The sequence below is a fragment of the Myotis yumanensis genome, unplaced genomic scaffold (genome assembly GCF_028538775.1).
Source record: "Myotis yumanensis isolate MYYU_CA2020_CCGP unplaced genomic scaffold, mMyoYum1.0.hap1 SCAF_9, whole genome shotgun sequence".
Lineage (NCBI taxonomy): Eukaryota > Metazoa > Chordata > Mammalia > Chiroptera > Vespertilionidae > Myotis > Myotis yumanensis.
Window position 1 is genome coordinate 42,869,875 of NW_027223760.1, and position 21,208 is coordinate 42,891,082.

A 21,208-nucleotide genomic window follows, 5' to 3' on the forward strand; every position below is an offset into this window, starting at 1 on the left:
ATTTCTTTACAAAGCATATATAATAGTTTTTATGCCAACAACTCTCTTTTCCCACTCACACATCGTTTTTAATATTAATTAAACCAAATCATTAAATAGCATGTATAAAACTGTTGTGCTAGGCAAACTCTCAGCTACCCTCTAATCCCCATCCCCTGATATTCAGTGTTCTGTGACCTATCCCTTGAATGTGAGCTATCTAATGACTTGCTTCTAATCAATATAAGATGGCAAACAAGATGGGCTGTCACTTCTGTGCTTAACGTACAAAACAATTGTGATTTCTGTCTTGCTACCTGACTCTTGTCTTCTTGGCTGACATGCTTTAATGAAAGAAGCTGCCATGTTTGAGAAACCAATGACCTAAGAGCAGCCGCCAACAAATGCCAGCTAGGAACTGAGGCCTTCATCTCAACAGCTCTCACAGCAGTAAATTCTTCCAAAACCACAAGAGTCTGAAGCACAGCCGTCACATGAGACTGCAACCCTGGCAAACACCTTAATTGCAGCACCTGAGCACCCGTGAAAGAGAAGCTAGGCTGAGCTGTGCCCAGACCCCGAACCCACGGACGCTATATAACAAATGTATGTTGTTTTAGGTCATTAAGTTTATGGTGGTTTATCATACAACAACAAAAATTCAATATACTTGCCATAAATAAGTTTGAGACAAATTGAAGCTACTTCTAGGTAAGCACAAATAATAAGGGCAAAGTCACCAGATACACGAGGGAACAAGCCAGTATCATGTTACTTTCAAGGTCTCCAGTCAGTAATTTTTACATAAGGATTGGACAGCCTGGACTCTGGGAAGTCAGTGGAATAGGGGCATACTGAAAGTTTCAAACAGTTTTACAGATTGGGTTCATTCATTCAATTGTGAGCACCTCTTAATTGGCATAATCCTAGAAACTGGAGCTCACATTCTGGCGAGAGTACAGTAAAAAGTAAACAAGTTCACTAAAATGGATTTCAGAATGTAAGTTCCAGGAAAGCAGGAATTTACCTCTTTTCACTGCTGCAGTGCCCTCTGACCTTCCAATAGTGCCTGACCCATTGTAGGTATTCAAAGGTTATTTGCTGAATAAATAAGAAGTAGTAAATGAAGTGAAGAAAATCAAGACAGTATAGTGTCACCGAGCGACTAGAATGGTTACTTTAGATGGAATTTAGTAGAGGCCATGCAGAGAAGCTGATGTTTGGGTTGAGACATGAATAACGAGCCAGCCTTTTGAAGATTTAGGGAAAGAGCGTTTAGAAGAATGAAAGCGACAAGGGCAGAGACGCGGAGGATTAAGGGTGCAGCCAGTGGCTGGGAACAAGTTCACATGTAAACAAAGCAAATCAACCAGTCCAGCAATGGGACCAACGACACTGCAAACAAGTGTATTTCCTGAGGAGTCTTTCAGCACAAGCAGAAAATACCACTCGAAAGTTCAAATGCCCCCAAGGAGTTATAAATAACTTTTCTTTGTGAGGGTGATGAGAAACATAGTTAGTGTTCGTTATGGGCTTTACTACCCTCTGACTAAGAAAGTCATTAGCATTATGATTTTGTAAACTGAACATTTGTTAAAGATGTACCTTAATAGAAGATTATAATTTTATTGTGGTTAATTCACTTTCGCTCCAACATAGTACACAACTCCCATCTATCATTTCCCTATACTTTTATAAGAATTATTTTTTTAATCTAAGAGGCAAATGAGAATTTGGCCAAGTTTAGCATCGGAGTTGCTTATTATATTAGAAAGCTTCTATTAAGTCTCAGAATGATAATTCTAAAAATATTTGTACCTATTGTCTTTCCTCTTATGCAAGTTTAATGAAAGTTTCCAAATAACAAGGAAATTTTCTAATACTTCCTTCATCATGTTGAATTCAGTTCTTTGTAATTCAGTCAGTCATCTAATAATACAATGTTTTGTATATAGTAAATATATAAATTAAGTTCCTATTTATTTATCTATCCATTACACTATTATCAGAAAATAGTGGGTCAGGTTATACCAAGTTGGAGTTTACGTTTCCAATGCTTTGTCTTAAATAGAAACTGAATTATGAAGTCCACTGACCTGTGCTTTGGGAGAATCTGGAGAGGACCTCAGAAGAGAGCAGGCATCTTCCAGAGCAGCTGACCAGGGTTACTTGCCAAAAAGATAACTAGCAGGATAGGTCTTTGACACCCTTTAATGAATATGCAATGTAAATGAATCTATATGAAGTATTTTTTGCCTTGATCACAACAGTTACTACTGTATTTATTAAGAAGAGACATGAAGTAGAGAGCTAGGAACCTACAAGGTTGACATCCTCAGTCCCTGTTGCAACATTTCCAGACCTAAGTAATGAAGGGTGGAGAAGTGAACATTTCAGATAGGTGGAATAGGGTGTTACTCCTGGATCAGAAGACTTTCCTAGCATTTTCCTTCACATAACATTTATCTCTGGGTTTTGCCGACCTCAGGCTAAATAATTCCCACTCATCCTGATGTAACTTCTGACCCCTCTCTTTAGGGTCACTATCAATCACTATTTCTGAAGTCCTTAGGGTGTGTTTAACATGTGCTCATGCACATATTTTCTCAGCAATCTTATGATTCCATTATTTCCCTTTTATTCGCATCTTCTGCTATAGAGTGACTTGGAGCCACCAGTTGCTCTTTAAGGCTGCCAACACTCACTCTGATGCATGTCCATTACAATATGCTTTACAAAAGCTTGGAGTTGTGTATGGTATATAAAGTGTTATAAAAGGGTGCGCTGCTGCAACTGCTACTACTACTACTATTATTATTACTACTAATATCCCTTGTATCTGACGATTTAGTTCAGACTTATGATTAAGCAATTACTATTCACTCTGAGTCTTAGCAGTGACCCCAAATGGGGAAAATACCTTTCAAATTTCCACACTCTTTCTCATCACCAACAGGCTGAACTCTTACACAAGGGTTATAAGGCAGCATGTTTTTTCATATATGTACTGTATCTTCTTCTAAAGGTTTAGCTTGTATTTCACTAGAATAGTTTTAACAATGATCTGAAAGATATATGGTATACAATATATTTCACCATCACTCTCCTGTAATTATCAAGGATAGTGCTAATGAATATCAAGTCTATGGGCTTCATATCTATTTCCTCAGAATGAGTATTAAGTTCTATTAGAATACATCCTGAGTAAGCCCCACCCCACCATTTCTATAGACATAACTGGGAATGCCTACATTCTGGAGATAATAAGTTTGTTAAAAAATCATAATTTATATCATCACTTTATAACATAAGAAATGGATTTTTTTTCCCTTTTGATTAATATTAGAATTGATGCATTCCCAGTTCTTGAATCCAGGACTCAGCCTATCTTCACCCACTCACATTGCACTCTATAAGAATAGCATTATCCACTGTGTAAAATCAACCTCGTACCACTTCCATTACACTACCACATTTTCTAACTTACTCTCTGGAGCATAGATTTGCCTGGGAAAAAATTACAGTGTATTGCACACTACTTAATTCAAAGCCATGCTGAATAACAAGCTCTTCTATCTGTAAGTTGCTTGGAAAGAAATCTGTACAAGAGAAAGGTCAATGTTAAAATCATAACTATAAAAGTGATAATTTAATATACCCTGTGAAAAAAAGTTTAGCCATTGGACTAGAGTATGCATTTTAGGTAATTGGAACTTCACCATTAATATTTAATCATCTGTTATGAGGTTTGTTATTTTGTGACTTAAAATCCCAGTCATAAGCAGTGGAAGCAATAAAATTCAAGGTCATGCAGTCAATTGTTTGGATATAATATGAATATGAATGTCATTCCTCCCTCGATCAGGGGCGAAGAGAAATCTTAAGGAAACAAGGCATCCGTGTCTCTGCCCTGAGGTAGGTCTACAAATACTGTAGTAATGCGTTGTCCTGATTCTGGGTATGATACCTCTGAGCAATGGTGAGTCATTGCAGTATTTTTGCTTTAGCAGTAAGGATTTTTCCTTATTTTACCTCTTTTTACCACTGATTTACTAGATCAAAAGTCTCCATATACACTGAAATCAACTGACCCTCTCAGGAGGGAACAAAAATAAATTCCAACCCCAAATCACATTAGAACAGTGTCCTGCTAACATAGCCTCATATATGGAGTCTAAATTATAGGCTTCGCTGATTTTGGCGTAGAAAACTTAATAACCTCAATGGGACAGTGAAACATGCTGCATACTGAAGGATTCGGGGTCAGTCAGTATCAGTCTATGTTTCTCCCAAGTTTGGAAATAATGAGATACAGGAGCAAACAAGATAAAAACGGCAGGAATTGTGGGGATGCAACAGACTTGCTAATGTTTCACCCTTGATTCACACACTTAGCTCCTGGCATAAACTAAGACAACCCAGATCCTATGGAGAAAGACACTTTATTACACAAGGCAGAGAGTTGACCAGAATACACTATCAACAGGCAGACAGATAGGATTATAACCAGAAGTAGCCTCCCTAAGTGTTTCAGTTCCTTAGAAAATAAATGCCAATAATACTACTCCCTGCCCCTAGGAAACAGTGAGAGAAGGCGCTGAAGAAGTTGGAATTGTTTTCCCCATGCATTCTATTCCCATATATATGTTTTCCCCCATACATAGGAATAAAGGGAAATTTCTTTCCCTTCCCTTTGGGGATACAAGGACCGAAGAATAAGTTTTCTTGTTTCAACAATGAACAGAAAATGCAATCTTCTTTCTATAAATTCTGAATGGTTGGTTCGTTTTTATGTCTATAATTGTATAACCTATTTCAGAATCTCTTTAAAAACTCAGTCTCAGAAGGATAACACATCAGATTATATCTATGTAGAAATCCCAAGAAACAACTACCTCATGACATAATTAGTAAGAAGTCTGCCCTTAGTTGATACGGGTTATTTTAAAATTCATGCGGGTTAAAGGAAAAATTGTATTTTTAGAATAATAGTTGTAAAATCATGTATAGGAGATTACCTATAAAATTAAAGCATTTGTAATTGTAACATTTCACTGGCCTGAAAAATAATATCTTTAAGTCAAAAATAAACTTTTCTACTACTTGATTATAAAATTTTCTTGTGAATTATGGTTATTTTAAATTATACCATATTCTCCAAAACATTTTACAATGAGAATTTAAAGTATTAAAGTCTTATGTAAGGGGAGAGAGAGAGAGAGAGAGATGTGAGAGAGACTCATTGATTGGTTGCCTCCCACAGGTGCCCAACCAGGGCAGGATTGAATCTGCAACCCAAGTACATGCTGTTGACCAGAATTGAACCTTTGATGCTTCAGTGCAAGGGCAGATTGCACTGAAGAAACACTGGCCAGGGCCAAACCCTGTTTTTAAAGCCAAGCTTCATGCTTAACAGAAGTAGATAAGGCAGGGAAAGATAGGTTTAAAAATGTATTTCCTTAGTTTGGTGTTCTTTAGATTTTTAAACCCTGGGGCAATGTTCATTAGATGAGAGATATGATTATCTTCTATAAAATGGGTGAAAAATTATTTTGAATACAGTTGCTTTCAAATTATCTTAAGATCAACTTTAGGAGCAAATACATATGAAAGTTCATGGTGTCGATGTTGGGAAGTCTATGTATATAGTCAATCAGAACAGTTCGAAAGATACAGAATATTATAAATTTATGTCTCAGAAATTCTGTAAAGTTAAGATGAAATGATGGGAATATTTCATCTGTGAATTGTCTTAGGTTGTGGAAATTAAAGGTTAAGATAAAGGAGAAAACATTTTCCATTTGTAAATTCAAAAATTTATTCTTACTAACATATGCAAATTCAGGTGCAAATTATTGGAATAAATGAGATCAATGTTTTCTCTGCTTTGTAAATGATATATACTAAAGGTAATTGAAAATGCAATTTGAATAATATTGTACTAGATTTTTTAAAGTGTATTTTAATTATAAAGACTTTCATTTTCTTCATTGTTGAAGATGGGTTTAGCACCAATCTCTACAGGGTTAATAAATGATATTTATAGCTAGAATAATGCCTATGTTTTAAGATGGCCATTTTTGAACCAATCCTATATAATAAAAGTCTAATATACAAATTGTCCCCTCAACCGGGAGTTTGGGAGTTCAACCAAGCGCAGAGTGGGCTCGACAACCACCTGTGGCCTCTCCCCCTGGCCAGCCCCACTCCCAATCTCCCCCCCACCCCAATCAGGGGCAGGGACAGCCAGCCAACCTCCCACGTCCCCTCCCCCCAGCCGGCCCAGTCCAATCCGCCCTGATTCGGGCGGGCCAGCTGGACCCTACCCATGCACGTATTCCTGCATCGGGCCTCTAGTTCAATTTAACAGAGTTTCACTAAATGTTTCCTTTCAAAAGGGGCTTATTTTGAATTAGAAAATAAAACATGCAGGGCTTTCTTCCCCTGATTGATTCTCTAAATGATAGTTTTGCTTAGTTGAAAGTTACTGCCCAGGAACATAAAGTAATTTGCCTTCAGGAACACATTCTCAACCTCTTGACCCCAGATGAGTCTCTAAAACTTCATACATCTCATGATCTATGTTGTGATAGTGAGGAACAGCTTGTTTTTATTTGTGTATGCTCTCCTTCCACACACAAAATCTATTGAGTTGTCAGAGGAGTGCTTGTGTTCCTACTACATTATCACTCAAACGTACTAAAATGACAAAATACTTCTTCCTGGATCTGATAAAGAAAGCTTTTACCCTTTAAAAAAATAGTAAAGTCTCTAGGACATAAGATGTTCTCTCAGCCATAATCCAAGCTAAATATCAGGAGATTTTTCAGGATTTCATATCTTCCTTCTGATGGTTCAATAAAGGCTAGGAAGAATTTAGAACTAATATTTATGTAACTGATCATCACAAAAAGAAGAGATCTCTCCAAATCATTATTATTTCATGAGCCTGTGCCGGCCTGTGCATTTCAGCAGTTATAGCCACACCCCTTTTGATCTAATTTACAGAGACATGTTTTGGAACTATGCCTCCTATTTCAGGATTAAAAACTAGATCTTCCTACTCTGCCCTGTTTCCTGCCCCCATCCAACATTCAACCTCTGACAATTCCCCATTTTAACCACTCCCTCCATTATAACACTTATTTATTCATTACTTGAGTATGTTTGAGTATGTCCCAAGTCATTTCTGGATATTGAAGAGATCAATGATTGGAATAAAAATATATTTTCCTTTTGGAGGCTATATTCTGTCATAACAGGATAGAGAGAGATAAATTAAAACAGTGAAAAATTAAATGATATAGTGTGGATGGAAAAGGGATTCTAAGGGAAGTAACCTTATAGGATTATCTGATCATACATTTCTAACTGGGCATGGTCACTAGTCATGCCCTGGGCATATAACTTCTTTAGTAAAAGGCTTATCTTTACCTTAAGCAAGCCCTGTAACATACTTTCAAAATCCCCCTTTCAATCCCCTCCTTCTAAATGGTGACCACCCTCAAAGGGAGCACATAATCATAACTTCCCTGTAATCTGACCCCCACCATCCTCTCTCCCACCTTCCTGAAATCTTCCTTAGGATGCCTCCTTAATATCACATGCATAAAAGAAACAGCAAACTGTTGTTCTCTTGAGCGTTTGAGATCTTGGTTTCTTGCCTAGGCTATCAGTTTGGGCTCAAATACACTCAAACAAAAATTCTATACAGGATTAGAGATGCTTGTATCAACAATAGTATATCAGAAAGTAATATGTACTATGGAAATAAAACAAAGGATAGGAGATTGAGAATATGGATTGCAATTTTAAATACAATAGCTAGGGTAGGCTTGTTTCAAAAAATACTTTTAAGTGAATCTTACGTGGATGAGGTAATTATCCCTACAGGTAGTATCTGGTGGAAGAACATGCCAAGGAGAGCTAAGTCAGTACAGAGATCTGAGGCAGGAATAAAGCTAACATGCTCTAGGAAGATAAAGAGAGCTCTTAACCCTGAAGAGAGTAAACAAGAAGGTAACCAACCAAAAAGAGTAGCACAGGAGGATAGAGAGATGAGTCTGATTATGGAGGGCCTTCAAGGCCATGGTAAGGAATGTGACCTTTACTCTGAAACAATGGGGAGCCAATAATATTGACCTCATCCATCTCAAGTTTTCAAGTTACTATCCTAAAAGTCAGATGCAGAAGCAGGGACTACTAACAATAGGCTATTGCAGTAATCTAGGGAAGAAGCAGGTGACATAGAGCAACTGGTAGAATTATTTTAATACAGGTGATAAGAAATGGTCATAAAATGAAGATGTTTTGAAGTAAAAGCCAACAAGATTTCCTAAGCATATGGCTGTGGAATAAGTAAGATGGAGAAGAAGAATGGAAGACTCCATGTTTTAGACCTAATACATCCCTGATTCTATTTATTAACCAGCATTGTAAGTGCATGGAAAGAAAGAGCAAAAGATAGAGGAACAGACAGACACAGAAAAATTGAGGCAAAAGAAAGAAAGAAACAAAGAAAGAAAGAAAGAAAGAAAGAAAGAAAGAAAGAAAGAAAGAAAGAAAGAAAGAAAGAAAGGAAGGAAGGAAGGAAGAAAGAAAGAAAGAAAGAAAGAAAGAAAGAAAGAAAGAAAGAAAGAAAGAAAGAAAGAAAGAAAAAATTAGATAAAATATTAAACATTACATTTTATATTTTTATTACTGGTTTGTGGGTAGTATAAGTGAAATAACAGTTTTTTTTATTTATCATGCAAGTTATTTAACTTCATGATCTTCAGTTTACATGTCTCTAAAAGTGCATATCATCTATTAAGATGTTGCCAGAATTTAATAGATAACATAAAATGCCTACAATACTTTTTCTACATATTTTGTAACTGTTAGGTACTACTAACCAAATAAACTGAAGTTGTTTAAAGATAAAAAAAGAGAAAAGTGTGTAACTAGGTAACCCACATCAATAAAATAGCTCTGGAATTGTCAAACATATTTTTTCAGATGCCATTAAATCTCTATATACTATATTAGGGTTAGAGTTCTTATATTTTCTCTCCTCATAAAAAGGTACCCTGAATGCATATGAAATGACTATTTCTATATCCTGTGAGCAATACAATATGAAGCAATTTCACATCAATATGTTTCTATTGAGAACTGAGCTTCAATTATGATTTTTCCTAAGTGGAACCAAAAAGACACATCTAGTACCAAAGAAAAAAGAAACACAGTATTGAGGTTAGTTGATGAATTGACAACCTTACACAGTAAACTCAAATCTACATCATAAAATATGACTAGACAATTATTCATTATCTACATGTACGAAACATCTCTCCTCAGTATGTTAGAAACTTTTCTTAAAATTCTATTCTTTAAATCTTTTCAACAGCTTAAAGCAAATTCAATAAGGTTTAATTTTCCCAGAATGATTTCATGTCATATTTTAGACCAGATTGTAAATGGATATCTAACTCACAACCACAACTAAACTAACTTGTCTTTCAGTTTGTTCTCAAGTTATAAATCTAAATTCATACATAAAAGGCATTTAGAATATGAGTAAACTGGTATTAAATGATTGCTGTGACTTGTTAGTACACCTCACATAATTTCATCTACCAGATAACAAAGTACTTCAGAGTAAATGAAAGTTTAGAAATTAGTGAAAGAGGGATCAATGGGATTAAGGTGGGCAGGTAATCAGATATTAAAGAAGTTCTCCACAAAGAGAAAAGTTTATTCCAGATGAATACTTGGTTCTATACAGAGGAAAAAAGAAAAACAGAATTATGAAAATGTGCATAAATATTTTTAAATTTCTTTAACAGATAATTGGCTATAGCAAAAAGAAAAACTCGCTTATGTGGAAATAAAACTGACTAATAGCTCAAAAACAAGATGGAAAAATTGATTATACTGTTAGAAGTTTCTTACATTTTATGTAAAGTGGTATAATATTGAAAACTAGAGTGTGGAAAGTTAAAAGATTCATACTGTAAACCCTAATACAACTACTGAGATACTTTTTAAAAAGAGAAAGATACAAGAAATTTAGCAGATAAAATTAAATACTTTAAAAATATCCAATCCAAACAAGGCAGCAAAATAGAGAAAAAAAATGGAACCAAAAAATAGTGAGATAAATAGAAAACAACTTGCAAGATTATAAACAAACAGCAATATCAATAGTAACAGTAAATGTCAATGGTCTGCACTCCAATGAAAAGGCAGACATTTTCAGATTGGAATATCACTATATCTTGTCTATACAATTTTAAAAATAGAGACACAGGTTAAAAATAAAAGAATGGAAGGACACACAGAAGGCCAAGAGACATATGAAAACAAGTTCAAAGTCACTAATCATCCGAGAGATGCAAATCAAAACAACAATGAGGTACCATCTCACACCTGTCAGAATGGCTATCATCAACAAATCAACAAACAACAAGTGCTGGTGAGGATGTGGAGAAAAAGGAACCCTCATGCACTGCTGGTGGGAATGCAGACTGGTGCAGCCACTATGGAAGACAGTATGGAGTTTCCTCAGAAAGTTAAAAATGGAACTACCATTTGACCCTGTGATCCCACTTCTAGGAATATATCCCAAGAAACCAGAAACACCAATCAGAAAGGATATATGCACCCCTATGTTCATAGCAGCACAATTCACCATAGCTAAGATTTGGAAACAGCCTAAGTACCCATCAGCAGATGAGTGGATTAGAAAACTATGGTACATCTACACAATGGAATACTATGATTTTTCCTAAGTGGAACCAAAGGGACTTTTACCATTTGCAACAGCATGGATGGAACTGGAGAGCATTATGCTAAGTGAAATAAGCCAATCGGAGAAAGATAAAATTAAAAAATCTCACTCATATGTGGGATATAATGAAAAACATAAACTGATTAACAAAAATAGATTCAGAGACAAGGTAACACTGAACAGACTGTCCAACCTCAGAGAGAATGCAGGGGAAGGGGTGGGAGGGGGGTTAGAGATCAACCAAAGGATTGTATGCATGCACATTAGCATAATCAATGGACCAAGACACTGGGGCAGTGGGGGCTTGTCTGGGGAGGTAGGAGTGGCCAGGTGGGCATCAATGGGAAAGGAGACAAATGTAATACTTTAAACAATAAAAAAAAATAATAAATAAATAAAAGAATGGAAAGAGGCATACAACACAATCCTAATCATAGGAAAGATGCTGTGGCTATCTTAATGTCAGAACAAAAGTACATTTCAGAACAAGAATATCACTGGGGATAAAGACATATTTCATAATGATTAAGGGTCCATTCATGAAGAAGATGCAAAAATATTAAATTTATGACCTCACAATATATGAAGCAATAACTAAAAAAAAAATGAAAAGGAAGTAGACAAATCCAAAATTACATATTGCCTTTTCATTCTGTTGACCTTTGTCGTTTAGCTTTTTAGTTTAGTGTAATTTTGCTTCTCTATTTTTGCTTTCTTGCTGTGCTTTTAATGCAATATTGAAAAAATATTGTCAAGATTGATCCCAAGAAGTTATTTATGTGTTTTTTCTTTCTAGTAGTTTTACAGTTTTGGGTTTTACACTTAATTATTTAGTTTATTTTGAGTTGATTTTTGTATATGGTGTGAAGTTAAGGGTCAAATTTTATTCTTTTGCTTGTAGATATACAGTATTTCCAACCCCATTTATTAAAGATACTATCCTTTCTCCATTGTGTGTTGTTGATACCACTGCAAAAGATCAGATGACTGTAGATAAATAAATTTATTTCTGAGCACTCTATTCTGTTCCATTGTTTTATATGCTTATTGTTATGCCAATACCATACTATTTTAACAATTTGAAATCAAGAAAGGTGATGCCTCCAGCCTTATTCTTCTTTCTCAAGATCACTTAGGGTAGTCTAGGTCTTTTGTGTCTCCATATGAATTTTAGGGTTGTCTTCTATTTCAGTTTTTAAAATGCCATTGGAATTTTGATGTGCATAGCATTGAATCTGTAGATCATTTGGGGTAATATGGGCTTTTTAACAATTGTTACATCTTCTAATCCCTGAACATTGTGTCTTTCCATTATTTTTGTCTTTTAAAATTTCGTTTGCTTTATAGTTTTCAGCATTCAAATCCTTCACCTCCTTGGTTAAGTCTATTCCTATTTTATTTTATTTTATTTTATTTCATTTTATTGATGCTATTGTAAATGAGTTATTTCCTTAATTTTCTTTTTGTATAGTTCATTCTTTGTGTATAAAAACACCACTGTTTTGGGTGTACTGATGTTATATCCTGTAACTTTACTGAATTCATTGCTTAGTTCTAACAATGTTTTGATAGAATCTTTAGCAAACAGCCAGTTTTACTTCTTACTTTCAATTATAGCTGCCTTTCTATTTATTACTCTGAACAGGATTTCCAATACTATGTTGCATAGAAGTGATAAAAATGGGTATTCTTATCTTATTCCTGGTCTCAGATGAAAATTTTCAGTTTTTCACAATTTAATAAGATGTTATTTGTGTGTTTTATCTTAATATAATGTAAGTTCAATTAGCAAATTCTTTTATATGCAGGATTCTGTGTTGTGCAGAGGAATTAAAATTAATAAAACAATGTTCCCATCAACAAAGAACTCACAGTCTTATAGAAGAGCAGCCAGCTGATGGAGGAATAAAGAGACACTGTGACATGCAGAGTTTTTTGAGCAGTGATTGTTTGCCCTATTTATTTCATGTTACAACATGAGAAATAATTTAGAAGAATGTGAATGAATTTTAGATCTGGTGCTTCACTATCCTCTTGTTTCAGGAGCTCTCCTTTCGTCCATAGCCTTCCTTCCTTTTCAACTAGACAAAGCAAAATCTTTTTACAGTTTCTCAAATAAATCTCCTCTTCAGACTCTTTTGATATGAATCTCCGGAAATATGAGTATAATATATTTTTGTATAATATTCGAGAGATTATAAAAGAGAATTGAGTCCTTCCTCTCACACTGTGATGGGACAAGATCAACTTTCTCTCATTAACATCACCAAACATTTACACACTATATTACTATATAAGATGATTTTATAACAAGTGCTGTCTTTGCTCACCTATATATCGCATTTTTTATACAAGAAATTGTCTTCTGCTTATTTGCACCTGGTGCCTAGTGAATCTTAAGGACACTGTAGGTATGTAATAAATATTCCTTAATTTGTATGTGAAATTAAATTGTTAAGGACTTTATGTCTGTGTTCCCTCAAAGTTTCATTTGTTGAAATCTAATCCCTGATGTGATGGTATTTTAAGGCAGGGCCTTTAGGAAATTATTAGGTTATGAGGGTGACCTTGTCATGAATGAGATGAGTGCCCTTAGAAGAAGAGGCCATAGAGCTAGCTTGCTCTTTCCACCATGTGAGGCTAGAACAAGAAGTCAGCAGTCTGTGACCCAGAGAGGTTTCTCACCCCATTTACCATGATCTCAGATTTCAGCCTCCACAACTGTGTGAAATAAATTTCTGTTATTTATAAGCCACCAATCAATGTTACTTCCTTATAGCAGCCTGAAATGACTAAGACAATATATCTAGAATTATCCTTAGGAATAATAATCTTTCTTCTTTAACCCCTATTTTAAGTGTTACCTCCTCACAGACCTTATTTTGATCTCCAGCTGCTTCTTTAGAAATATGATATCTGTGAGGTAAATAAATTGATTTCAAAGCAAAATTTTCAACTTGCCACTTTTTATCCTAAAAATAGTATTTCTGACATCTAGATTTAATCATGGGAGCATTCAGTTTTGGCCAGGTCTATCAGATAATGCAGGGACAATAGATGCAATCTTGGCATGAGAATCAATAAACCTATATTCTAGTCTCAGTAACTTGCATCTCCCTTCTTCTTTTATACAAATAATGGTAAAATCATGTCCTAACCAATCCGCAGGGCAAAGTGGAAATTCACAGCAATACTTTCTTGTGGCTTAGGTGTTCTGGGAAATGTGCCATGTGAAGAGTACTTTGTATGCATTATTGTCATCTCTGATTTTCAGCATATACTAGTGAGTCATCAGTCATGTCTTATAAAATATATGATGATGAGCAAGATAGCGTAGGAATTTTGACAATAAATGTAGAAAGAAAGCAACTTACAGATTTTCTATATGCTTTTATAATGCCATTAGGCATTTCAGTTCCTGGTTGGAACAACAGCATTCATGAGCAGTTTTAAAAAGAAACATGACCTTGCCCTGGCTGGTTTGGCTCAGTGGATAGGGCATCGGCCTGCAGACTGAAGGGTCCTGGGTTCGATTCTGGTCAAGGGCACATGCCCGGGTTGTGGGCTCGATCCCCAGCAGGGGGTGTGCAGGAGGCAGCCGATCAATGATTCTCTCTCATCATTGATGTTTTTATCTCTCTCTCCCTCTTCCTTCCTCTCTGAAATCAATAAAAATATATATATTAAAAAAAAAAAAACATGACCTATTTTTTTAATTTACTGTTGAAAGTATTACAGATGGCCCCCTCCTTTATCCCCACATTGACCCCTTCCACCCTCCCCCCCACCAGGCTCTATATCTTTTTTGACTGTAAAGTCTGGCCATCTATCTATCTATCTATCTATCTATCTATCTATCTATAAAAGCCTCAGTGACCTTTGTGACTGAATGACTGGAACGACTGGAACGACTGGAACGACCAGTCGACCAGTCACTATGACGCACACTGACCACCAGGGAGCAGACGCTCAAAGCAGGATCTACCCCCTGGTAGTCAGTGCGCTCCCACAGCCAACCTCCCGCAGCCAGCCAACCTCCCATGGCCAGCCAACCTCCCCTAGTCCTTCTCCCTGGCTGGCAGGCCCCAAATCCTGGGAGTGCCCACCAATGAAAGCCCCTCAGTTCTGTCGCCTCTGTTGTCGCCACAGGCCCCGCCCACCTACAGAACACCAGAAGGTGGCAAAAACATGCAAATAATCGGCCTGGCCCTGATCAGCCTGTCCCGATGGGGACTGGGCGAGATGGTCCAAATCGGCCCTGATCACCAGCCAGGCCTGTGCACGAATTTCATGCATCAGGCCTCTAGTATAAATAAACTCAGGAAATAAAGTGAAGCAGATATTGGTCTAGGCCACTGGTTTCCAAATGTTGCTGCAAGCAGTTATGATCTGAGGATCTCTGAAAATACTGATGCTTGGCTATCACCCATAGATATCCTGACTTAATTTAATTGATATGGTGTGCAACCTGGATATTTGGATTTTTTTTAAAAGCTCCTCTGGTGATCCTAATGTGCAACCAAATGTGAGAACCACTGTCCTAAGCAATTGCCCAATCTCATTTCAGTCTTCTTTATCAACTTCAAGTTTTGGTCCTCCTACTCAGAATTTTAACTTGGTGAATATTTATTTAAAACCTAGAGGCCCGGTGCATGAATTCGTGCATGGGTGGGGTCCCTCGGGGTGGCCTGTGGGGATCTGGCCAAAACCTGCAGTCCAATGCTGCCTGCCCCTCCTGCCTGCCGCTCCTGCTCATCCAGGCCCCACTGTGTTCAGTCAATCCTGATGGGGAGAGGCTTGTGCCACACAGTGGCACTCACCAGACGTAAGCTCTGCACCTAGTGCACTCCCGAGGGGGACGGTGTGTGGCCAGGATATGATGGGCCCTTTGGGCAGGCAGTGGGATGCCCAGGATCTGGATTCGTCCTGCTGACGTTCGCATTGGTTGTCCAGAGCCACTAGGCAGCTGCTTTTATATCGTTTCTTCCATGCAGAGCATCTAGGGAAGGGACACGGCCACAGTGCCCGAGGCCAACTTCCAGGAGGCTGGCAGTGCTTTCAGGATTGTGCCCACGATGCAGGTCGGACCGTTGATGCCTGGCCCGTTCTCTGGAAATCGGACCTGCAGGACTACTGAGGGAGTGAGTGGCTGCTGCCCGGCTGGTGGGCTGCGGGGAGGGGTTGGTCACCTGAATGGCACTCCCACTGTGGGAGCACACTAACCACCAAGGGGCAGCTCCTGCATTGAGCATCTGCCCCCTGGTGGTCTGTGTGCATCATAGCGACCAGTTGACTGGTCAACTGGCCGTTTGGTCACTTAGGCTTTTATATATATAGAATAGATTGCACGTCACATGCTTTATGCATAACCTTCCTTACTGTGATATGTGAAAGCTTTTACATTTGGTTCTAATTGTCCTTATCGTGTCCACTAATTCCAGGTGAACATTTTTATTTTCCCTGATCAGACTACCATTTTTATTTTTTATAAAATCCAGAAGAATATCTACTCTAGTGTTCACCTTCGCCTACAATTATTCTGTTTAATGAAATGTCCCTCTTGGATGTACAATGTCAGAGAGACATCGGCACACGGAGCATCACCTGGTTCTGTTTTCGGCAAGCTGTGCTCTACAAGCATCGAAAGCAATTGTGCGTGTCCCATTTCCTCAGGGCACCAAAGTATTCCAAAGAATTAATCTGTTGCAAGGCATCTGTTGGAAAAACCTCATCTTTGTACCTTTGCTCAAGCTGCACATTTTCCTTGGAAAAACCTTTCCCATTCCCATCATCTGGTTTTAGGACTGTTGATCCCAGGTTTGTGTTCTAGGGCTCAGCTTAAACATCCACTCTGAGACCAGAGCCCACTTTGTCCAGGGAAGATGGATCACCTCATCTTTGGGGCACTCACGGGGAAGCTGATGTTTCTATCATGGACCATAAAACTTTCTCACACTCTCAGTTTATAGGCTGGCTCTCTTTAAGTGGCTATAAATAACTCAAAGGCAGGAAACATGTCTTACTTATCTTTATGTCCCACATCGCTATCACTGTACTTAACACTGTACATGTTAATACTCAAAAAGAGGCATCCATTTACCCAGTGAATTAAATTGCTTTATTAATGATAGAATGTGGGGTTCAGAATCAACTGTGGGTACAAACTTTAATTCTGCTCTATTAGCATATTTTTAAACACATTACATAAATTTTCTAAGCTTAAATGACTTCATTCGTAAAGAGCTGTCTTTTGGGGCTGCTCTGAGGATGCTACAAGCCTCATCTCTGGTAAATGAATACCAGTGAACATCAATGTCATTTCTACTCTCCAAAGCCTTTCTCCAGATTATAACTTTACCAGCACCATCTCTCCACACTCTAACCAAACTTTACCTGTTCCAATTATTGTCAGTAACAATTTGACAACCATCTTCCTTATTCTATGATATTATTAAATGATGTTGAGTTCTGGTTTCTAAATATCAGAAACGAATGTTTACTCTTATCAAAGTGCACATAATTTAAAAAGTATATCATTAAAATTATGCCACTGAATCATGAAGGTAATCCAATGTCAAAGAAATGTTGCTCTTAGAAAGAATAGCAAAACAGAACTACATAGCACCTGTGTGTTAATATCAACTTTTCCTACTTGCTGACACTCTAAATTAGAGTTTACAAAATCTAATATCTTAGAGTGAGAAGAGACTGGTACTAAGGAAAATTGAGCCTGTTCCTTCTGCTCCCATCTCCCCCTGCCACACCCCTAAATGAAAATAGCTGTTATAGCTATTTTTTAAATATATTTTATTGATTTTTTACAGAGAGGAAGGGCGAGGGATAGAGAGTTAGGAACATCGATGAGAGAGAAACATCAATCAGCTGCCTCCTGCACAGTCCCTTACTGGGGATGTGCCTACAACCAAGGTAGATGCCCTTGACTGGAATTGAACCTGGGACCCTTGAGTCCGCAGGCCGACGCTCTGTCCACTGAGCCAAACTGGTTAGGGCAATATAGCTATTTTTTCAATACTCACCTGAGGATATGTTTTTAATTGATTTCAGAGAGTGAGGAAGAGAGAGAGAGAGAGAATCATTGATCTTGATAAAGACATAAATTATCTGCAACCTTTTGATGCATGGGACAATACCGCAACCAACTGAGGCACCTAGCCAAACTAGTATTACATGAAATGTTAAAGGAACTTCTTTAAGAAGAAAAAAAAAATGAAAATATGAATAATAAAATGGCAATAACTACATATCTATCAATAATTACTTTAAATGTAAATAGATTAAATGCTCCAATCAAAAGATGTAGTGCGGAAGAAACCAAGATGGCGGCATATGTAAACAAAGGAAATTGCTGCCTCGCACAACCACTTCAAAAATACAACTAAAAGACAAAAGGGACATCATCCAGAACCACAGGAAGGCTGGCTGAGTGGAAATTCTACAACTAGAAGGAAAGAGAAAAGCACACTGAGATTCAGAGGAGGTGTGGAAGTAAAGTGCAGAGGTATGGAGGCCCACCTGGAAAGGGCTGGCAACTGAGAACGCGGTTGTCTTTTTCAATTGGGAGGGAGTCTCAAGCTCCAGACTGCTCTGAATTCCAGTTCCAGGCGAGTCTCTGGGGACCCAGACTCATATGGGGAGAAACTGGACTGTCTGGCATCTGTCGGAACTCGAGGGCGGCTTTCTCTCAGAGGTGCTTGCAGCGATTACCTGGACACTGAGACATGGGGCCTCTTATGGTAGGACTGAGGATCAGCCATAGCTGTTTGCTCCGCCCTGTTGATTCCCTGAGACCCTGCCCCACCCAAGCTGTGTGCAGAGGCTTTTGCGTATGAAAGGCCTGACCCTTTGCAATCTGAAAATTACCTAACAAACTGCAGCTGGGTCAGAGAGATCCAGAACTTCCAAAAGAAGGCCCAAGGCCCCACAGCAGCTTGCATTGCTTCACAGCTGGGCCTCATCTGGGCACCTCCAAACCCCAAACAAAGAAGAGGAACCTGCAGATCTCTCCGTACCTCCTGCTGGGTAGCCTCAGGCAGAGGCTAAATTAGCACCTCCTTAGAGATCCAAGAGTCAGTGTACCCAGTGGTCAGAGTGGGACCATCCAGATTACAACTCCTCAGATCCATAAGGGACTCACTCAGGGGGCAGACTCAGTGAGCACCAAAGCCCCACTGAAGCAAGTCTTGCCCCAGAAGGGTGTCTCCAGCACAGAAGTTCTCCCACTGTAGACACAGCTGATTCTCACAGCCAATTGGCCTGGAGGTCACTTCCTCCCAGTGATACCTATAACAATCGAGGCTTAACTACAACAAAACTGTGCACAAAGCCCACAAAGGGGTGCACCAAGAGTGTCCACCTCAGGTAATTGGGGAGGCTGAGCCACTGAGCCCTATAGGACACCTAGCACAGAAGGCCACTCTACCTACACAGAGAAGCATAAAAAATGCGGAGACAAAGAAACAAGTCACAAATGACAGAAATGGAGGAAAGCAAACTACTGGATATAGAGGTCAAAACCACACTTATAAGGTTTTTCAAGAATTTTCTAGAAACCGCCTATAAATTTAGTGAGACCCTCAAGAAATCTAGTGAGACCCTCGAAGATATGAAAAAGGACCAACTAGAAATTAAGCATATTCTGATTGAAATAAAGAATATTATACAGAGTTCCAACAGCAGACTAGAGGATCGCAAGAATCAAGTCAAAGATTTGAAATGCGAAGAAGCAAAAAACACCCAACTGGAAAAGCAAAAAGAAAAAAGAATCCAAAAATATGAAGATAGTGTAAGGCGCCTCTGGGACAACTTCAAGCGTACCAACATCTGAATTATGGGGGTGCCAGAAGAAGAGAGAGAGCAAGATATTGAAAACCTATTTGAAGAAATAAATGACAGAAAACTTCCCATACCTGGTGAAAGAAATAGACTTACAAGTCCAGGAAGCACAGAGAACCTCAAACAAAAGGAATCCAAAGAGGACCACACCAAGACACATCACAATTAAAATGCCAAGAGCAAAAGACAAAGAGAGAATCTTAAAAGCAGTAAGAGAAAAAAAGTCAGTTACTTACAAGGGAGTACCCATAGGACTGTCAGCTGATTTCTCAACAGAAACTATGCAGGCCAGAAGAGGAGTGGCAAGAAATATTCAAAGTGATGAATAGCAAGAACCTACAATCAAGATTACTTTACCCAGCAAAGCTATCATTCAGAATTGATGGTCAGATAAAGAGCTTCACAGATAAGAAAAAGCTAAAGGAGTTCATCACCACCAAACCAGTATTATATGAAATGCTGAAAAGTATTCTTTAAGAAGAGGAAGAAGAAAAAGGTAAAGATACAAATTATGAACAACAAATATACATCTATCAACAAGTGAATCTAAAAATCAAGTGAACAAATAATCTGATGAACAGAATAAACTGGTGAATATAATAGAATCAGGGGCATAGAAAGGGAGTGGACTGACTATTCTCGGGGGGGAATGGTGTGGGGGAGGAAGAGACTGGACAAAAATCGTACACCTATGGATAAGGACAGTGTGGGGGGGTGGTAAGGGCAGAGGGTGGGATGGGAATCGGGTGGAGGGGAACTATGGGGGGGGGACAACTGTAATAATCTGAACAATAAAGATTTAATTTAAAAGAAAGATGTAGTGTGGCTGAATGAATAAGAACACAAGGCCCATCTACAACAACATGGATGGACATAGAGGGTGTACTGGTGAGTGAAATAAGTCAGACAGAGAAAGACAAATGCCATAGTATTTCACTTATATGTGGAATCTAAAAAACACAATAAATGAACAAAGAAAACAGAAACAAACTCCTAAATACAGAGAATATTTTGATGGTTACCAGATGGGAGAGGGTTGGGGAGGATGGGTGAAAAGGGGGAGAAATTAAGATGTGCAAATTGGCAGGTATAAAAGTAGTCATGGAAAGTACAGCATAGGGAATATAGTCAATAATATTGTAATAACTATGTATGGTATCAGATGGGAGATCAGACTTACGGCAGTGATCACTCTGTAAGTTATGTAAATGTCTAATCACTATGTTATACACTTGAAAATAAAAATAACATTGTATGTCAACTGTAACTTAAACATAAACTATTAGTTTAAAAAATGAACAAAGGATATAAGACTAAAAAAAAAAGACAAGACATGAAAGAAATTTAAATACATATTACTAAGTGAAAGAAGCCAGTTAGAAAAGGCTACACACTGAATGAGTCCAGTTATATCACATGCTGGAAAAAGACCAAAAAAAAAGGCAGTAAAAAAGTGAGTGTTTGTCAGGAGTTGGGGTGTGGGAAAGAGGTAAATAAGTGGAACACAGAGCATTTTGGGGTAGAAAACTACTCTATATAATACTATAATGGTGGATACATGTTATTATATATTTGTCTAAATCCATAGAAGGTACAACACTAAGA